We start from the raw sequence: 6,782 nt of genomic DNA on the forward strand, positions 1-6,782 counted from the left end.
TGTAAACCTATACTATAACTTAGCATAAAAGCACCCCCCCAAAAAAATGCTTGATGGTCAGTGTTGGTCCTCTCAGAGGTGAGAGAAGCCACAAGGTAGGAAGATAGAGACAGGATAGAAGTTTTGATACCACGAGGGAAGTGACGGAGTCCTAATAGAGATATGAGGTGTTCAGGATGAGTCTTTATTAATTATCAATGAGCCACAGCTAAGCTCTGATCAAAGGACCAATTCTGTAGGCTTTTCCAGTCCTGAGATCCATTCCACGCAGGTCAGAGAGGTGAATAGAGAAAGATTAAAGATGGAGCTTGGCCAGAGGCCAAGCTCCTGCAAGGACAGCCATCAGGTAGCCTGAAAGAGAAGGAGAGCAGAGAGCAGAGAGCAGAGAGAGCGAAGGCGGAGCTTGCTGGGCTAGATATAGTTTTTGATATGCAAATATACACAGTACATAGGGATGATTCTCATTGGTTAATGACAAGGCATAGGTGTGGTTTCTCTTAACCAGGTGAGAACAAAGAAACCTGTTTTCCCACCTAACCTGGGAGAAGCTGGGGTCAAGGGTCAGAGGCCTTCCCAGCCATGAGCACTACTGAGCATGCCCAAGACTGACTGTTCCCCTTGCCCCTAGTTAGGAGTGGGCTGCTACATCTCCCCCTTTTTGTTTTACACACAAATGAATAGTGTAATATCAAAATGTAGCAATATTACAGCATTGACAAATACAAACACTCTGGTGCATAATCATATTCTGATACAGAGATGAAAAACCTATCCTGATTGTATAACTTAGATATCCCAATCAAGAATGAACATCAGCATAAACTGATTCAGTGATCAATCTTAAAAATTCCCAAACTGATCTTTCTATCTGTCTGTCTGCATTTCAAGATCAATGCAACAGTCTTAGTAGATATAAAAATGTTAAGAAAATAATTTCCACGCTACTGATCCTGATCTAATGAGGTAGAATTCTATGGTTCACATGACAGGTGCAATAACCAAACATGCCACCATTCACAGTCTGGACTATCAGAAGTTGTCAGCCTTTTCAACAGTTAGCAAAATACTATCCCTGGAGATGAAGGATAAGTCCTTCCTTTCTCTCGTCCTGATACTGCATCTTGGGGATCTTTCCGTGCTCACTGCCAGATGCCTGCCACATTAAGAAACTGGTTGGTAGCTCGATGCCAGGACGTCCAGCGACTGAGGGTGTCAGTACGCCATGTCTCTGCATTTCCCAACCTCAAACATCCATTTCACATGGAAAATGTAATCGTGGCTGAGGCTGTCTGTTCCATAATGAAAGATTCATTATGATTCCCCTTACATGCAATCAGACATCACTCTCCAGTATGGTCATCTGAAAATTAACAATTGCTGTCATGTTCTCATGTTCACCGACTGTTAGGTGACTGTAATTCTAGAAATCTTTGCACCTTCATAATTCTGGATCAGAGCATTAACAGTACTTTCCTTGTACTTAAAAATTCTGGCCTTAATTGTGCTACAGAAAAATCAAAGTTGAATAATTGGAAATGAATCAAAAGTGTTCTCTCAAATGAACATACTGATCTCTATGAGATTCCTCTCCCTTTTCTTTTTGTTTGTGTGTTGGGAGAGATCCCTTCAAAGAAAAGCATCCTCTCTTAACAATTCTGGAGGATCATGTTATCACATGTCAAATGATCTCAGACAATTGATCCTGGGAACCTGATCCCAAAATTAATACAAGATTCTCTTGGCTCACTGTCTATGTGGTATCTTTGAAACTGAGCCAATGTAAAATATCAGAACTTACATTCCCAATGATTTCTAATTCCTGATCTAAATAGATCAAAATTCGCCTTGTATATGAACATAATTTTGCACCATTACAGGCTTTGCAAAAACATCAATACATCAATCACAGTGCAATTTTTAACAAATACCAATATTCCCATCCATTTTACATTCTCAATTGTAGCTTAAATAACCATGATGGTGATAATGAAGTAATATTTCAAGTTCTGACTGCATATTCCTAATGTCTTCCTTATTTTAAATCTCTGCTTGTATAAATAAACCCATCAATATGATAACCAAGCCTATACCATTACCAATATTTGCAAAATTCTTTCCACCAAACCAATGTTTGGGTAAATAGAAGCTTAAGTTGTTTCCCATGTAGAAACAATTTCTACAGTTTCTTGTACCTACAGCATTTGACATAGCTTTTTCATTCCTAATTGTCAGTGAATAATATTCAATGTGCTTTTTCTGCAAGCTTATCTGTGCCTATTGTGTCATGTTTTCAATCCATACTCCAAAACAGTAAAACTTAGATTATACTTTGCCCTTGCTCCATGAGCCATGGAGACAATGACTGCGCGTCCACAGAAATTGTCAAACCTAGAGCCCTCAGTTTTTCATGAGGTCTTACTTCCATATACCAGAACGTCTTCCAGTATATGAAAGGGAAGCCAATAGATCCCGAATCCAGCGGCCGTCTGAATTCTGGGATTGTTGGAGGAGAGCAAGACATTTTTCCTATTAAGATATTACCCACAAAGACAGGGTATCAGGAGTAATGGTTAACAATGGTATTAACACTTAACTACATCTCTGGTAGTCAGCCCTTAATGTAATGTCAGGAACATAATCTTTGCCTGGATGTCAATGATCTCTTACAATAACTCAGGTTCCTGATTAAAGATTTCCTAGTGTCTTTTCCCTGATCTCTCATCCTTTCTTGAGAGTAACATCAGTGTCACCTGTCCATTAACCTGTCTGTGCATCATTTTCTGCTTAGCGCCTCATTTTTGATGTCAGAAATATCAGATCTATCCTATGAATGAAAGTTTTCTATCTCCTACTCTTTGGAGAGTCATACCAAGGTCTATACCCTTGTTGATAACAGTATTTCTTACAATACAAGTGGTGGATTTACAATGCATACAATATACATTTCTTTTGACAGTATCATATACAAAATACAAGGTATACTTTAGTAGCTAGACAATTAGTAGCTATTTCCTCTCAATCCCATAACAAAGTCTTTGGAGTGTGGGACATATCTGGTGTCTTGTACAGACACAAGTGTGATTTAGTCCTTCTGAATTAGCATAGTTGATGTTGCTCTGGGTACCCCATCTCAATGGATGTCAGCATGACAAGTGTCCATCAGTGGCCTAATAGCCAATGTCTCTAATAGTGTAATGTCATTGTTCTAGAGTGATATTAGTCACCAAAGAAGTGTCCTTCCAGCGAGTCTGGATTGTGGCTGGCATGTAGATAGCTGATGCCATCACCTTCCGTCTGCTTCTCTTCCTGGTCTGTATCAGCTGGCATGAAGCATGACGTGGGTGACCAGATGTTTTCATTATCTGTGAACATATAAACAAGACCTCGACCCAACGTTATCATCCCCTTGGGTCCCTTACAGTCTCAATATCTTGATATATTTAACCCAATTCAGGTATTTCACACAATGTGATCTTTATCATTACATTCAATATTGATTACTACAAAGCTTTAACTTATATTCTTTCTGGGGTGTAGAAGAGATAGATGATTAGTGATATCATATCCACCTCTTTCCTTAAGAAAGTGGAACAGTCACAGCTAGACAAAATTGACTTCTAGATAAGTCTGATTCTCATAGAGACATGTTGTTTGCAAATATAATGTACCCTTTAAGACAATAATCATCATTACATTTTGGATAGTATTACCCTTGTGTGCTGCAAGTGGACAGCATTCCTTATACTGTCATAACATTCCCAATTATACCCTTTTGATAGTTGATCAAATTTGGCTAACATGGAACAATTCCAATAATATGATTTCAAGTTACACATTGTACCAGTACCATTCAAAATTTTCAGGCATGTAATAAAGTTAGATCTTTTACCAAATACCCATATATTCCTAGAACAGAATATCTGTTAGTGACTCAATGATACTCTTCTGCATGTACATTGTTTCTCATACAATTACATGTGTGTGTGCATAGTGTGTTAAACCTGCCTATAGGGCAGCCTTTACAGTCCATGTGCTGCTTTTCTGGTGTCCTGGGCCAGACACCTCTGCCTTCTGTCCTTCTTCCGGGCAGATTTTCTTGCCATCAGATGCTCTTAATCATCTTCCATGGACTCCATGTATCTGAGAAAGTAAACAGAAAACCTCGACCCCAAATGAAAGCCTCATTGGGTCTTAGAAAGTTAGAAAGTGACAGAACATATATACTTTCAGTTTTTGAACCTTGGGGCTCATGAATTCCTTTGAGCTCTATTTACCATAGCTTGCATGTAAGCCATGAGCTATGCCATTTAGCCTTTGCATTGCTGTTAAAAGCCCTGCTATTCCAAGCTGTGTGGAATAGACAGTAGTGCACAGATATTTATAAAATCTGCAATCACTTTGCTCACTTCTTCATTTGAGCTTGAACCCATAAACCAGGAGAGTAAGTATCTCCCATCATTTTTCACAGTTCAACCTTTGTGCCAGGAGCAAACTGAAATGCACCTTTTGCTCCAAAATATGCATGGATATCCCTCAGGGGTGAAATTAATCCACAGCAGTTTGCATTGATAAGCGATATCACCTGCTTGTTCAGGATATAGATGTACCATAGATCTTGCAAAGCAGCATATATAGATGCTTAAATATTTGCTTTTTCAAACCCATAATCATAAAAATATCATTCTATAAATCACTTATGAATTGACCCATGTGTGCTGGGATCTTAAGTCTTTGTCTGCCTGCACACAATTTTTGCTTTTTGAAAAAATTTCCACCTTGTGCAGTTATTAAAATTATAGCATTGTCCTATGCTAGAAAAATGTGCACAGAATTATCAAACAATTGCACAGAAGTTGTTATTTCTGAACTACTGCCCTTAGCTTCATAACTGAAAAGATCTTAATACTGTGAATAAAATCATTACTTTCATCTGCTAATTCTGCAAATCTTCACTGCAGAAATAAATCAAATTATGCCAGTGACCTTTGAATTTGCATTATTATCATAGGTCTCTTTTCAATATCATGATCAGCTTCAATATCTGCAATTTGAATACATGATAGTATTGCCTCTTTCAAATCCTTAATAAATTACTGTACTGAGTAACAGAGTTCCTGATAACCTTAATAATTAACCACTGGTAAACAGATTGAATCCTTCTAACCATGCTTTTACCCTGCTGAGCATGTGTCTTAATTTTCCATAGTAAAAGCTATTCTAGTTATAAATCATTTGCTTTCTGGATACAGGTATAGTAATATGCCCAGTAAAAAGTTTCTGAACTGCATACAGGCTGTTCGAATAAGCTCTGCTCGAGATTCATCCTGTTGCTTTATGTCCTGTTTAGAAAAGTGTTAATAATTCCTCCATAGTTAAAATTAGAAAGCTTTAGAAATTCCTTTAAATCATATTCCAATTCATGCTTATTATATCTTAGTATTAAGTTTTTCTTCTAGCCAATTACAGCCTTAGTGATAAAACTTGCAACCTCAGTTGCTCTGATGCTATCTTCCAGCCACGTGGCCGGTAGAGAAAAAACAATTCAAGCTGTTTCAGATTTAAGCCCAAACCTTAAAAGTTTTCTGTTTGCACTTTAATTACCTTGTGATATATACCAAAATTTCTCTACAGATAAAACATTTCTAGTCCTGATATTCTGTGGCATATAACAAAAGTCAGAGAAAGATATCTAATTCTCCTTTTTTAACTTCCTTTATCAAAAAATATAAGCAGACATTCCTTTATAATTTTGCCTATATCCAACCTAAATTAAAACGATTCAAATTCCCAGATCTTACTGCACTGTGCTTTTTATCATTTGCAAGCACCCAGGTAAAGCCTGCCTTTACCTGGCCAGACCTCAAACAAAAGAGTTCCTAGGACCTTTTTCAAATGCTAAATGAGTTTGGAGGCTTGCTTTTTTTAAAAAAAAAATCTTCTGCCTTTGGTTACAGAATGGCAATATCTTTTTACAACTTAGGCTGTTCCGAATTTAACCTAATTCAGGATTATCACCTTGAGTCACTAATTTTGCTGAGACCTACGGTTTTATTAGAAAAATTTTTTGTTTTTTATCCGTTTTTTCCAAGTAATTCTGATCTTTTAAATGCCCTGCTTTGAGTTAAAGCAACCACTTCCTGATAGGCCTTTCAAATGCATCTGAGTCCGACCTCTCCTGAAAAGGTACAGGGATTTTCTTGTAAAGATCAGCTTGCTCCCTGCAAAACTTTTGAAATAAGAAATGCTTAAGAAAGAACTCCTTAGCATTCTGCAGCAGTTTCTGCCTTGCTTCTTCGCTAGCCTTTCCCGCTTTTGCTAAACTGACTGTTTTGCCTATGAATAGCAGCCTGGCTCTTTCAGCTTTTTGTCTCAGGAGCCGGTAAATTTGACTTTGCACGTTCCCGATGAAATTTTAACTCCTGCTTTTTCTTTTCCCAGTTGCTCCGTTTGAAATTCACTATGCTCTAGCAACTGTTTGTTTCAGAGTGAGATTTCTCAAGTTTTCAATCGCCCCTAGAGAGCGTTACCCTGGGTCAAATTTTCTTTTTCCTTACCCTCCCCCTCAGACCACTCCTCAGGCGTTTCTTAACCTCCGGAGATCCAGGTCCGAGAGAGGAGGCCTCTGCATAGTATTGTACTAGCAGGCCCAGGTGGGGGAGGGAAACTGCACTTCCCCCCACAGAGATAGTTTAAGAATCCCGCTCTGACCGACCGTGTGCTTCCCTCATCCTGATTCAGTCTCAGGCAGTTAAGCTCTTGAGACTTCCATTTCTCCCCCATCA

General features: G+C 38.4%; 1 long non-coding RNA gene across 1 annotated transcript; it reads right to left on the reverse strand.

Moving 5' to 3' along the window:
* Positions 1–1,825: 1,825 nt before the first annotated feature.
* Positions 1,826–4,627, reverse strand: LOC130458459 (uncharacterized). The gene is made up of 2 exons (XR_008917769.1): positions 4,162–4,627; positions 1,826–3,383 (listed from the first exon to the last, which is right to left on the reverse strand). It is a non-coding gene; the product is annotated as an uncharacterized LOC130458459 (long non-coding RNA).
* Between the last annotated feature and the right edge of the window lie 2,155 nt (positions 4,628–6,782).

Source organism: Monodelphis domestica, chromosome 3, assembly GCF_027887165.1.
Source record: "Monodelphis domestica isolate mMonDom1 chromosome 3, mMonDom1.pri, whole genome shotgun sequence".
NCBI classification, from domain to species: Eukaryota; Metazoa; Chordata; class Mammalia; order Didelphimorphia; family Didelphidae; genus Monodelphis; species Monodelphis domestica.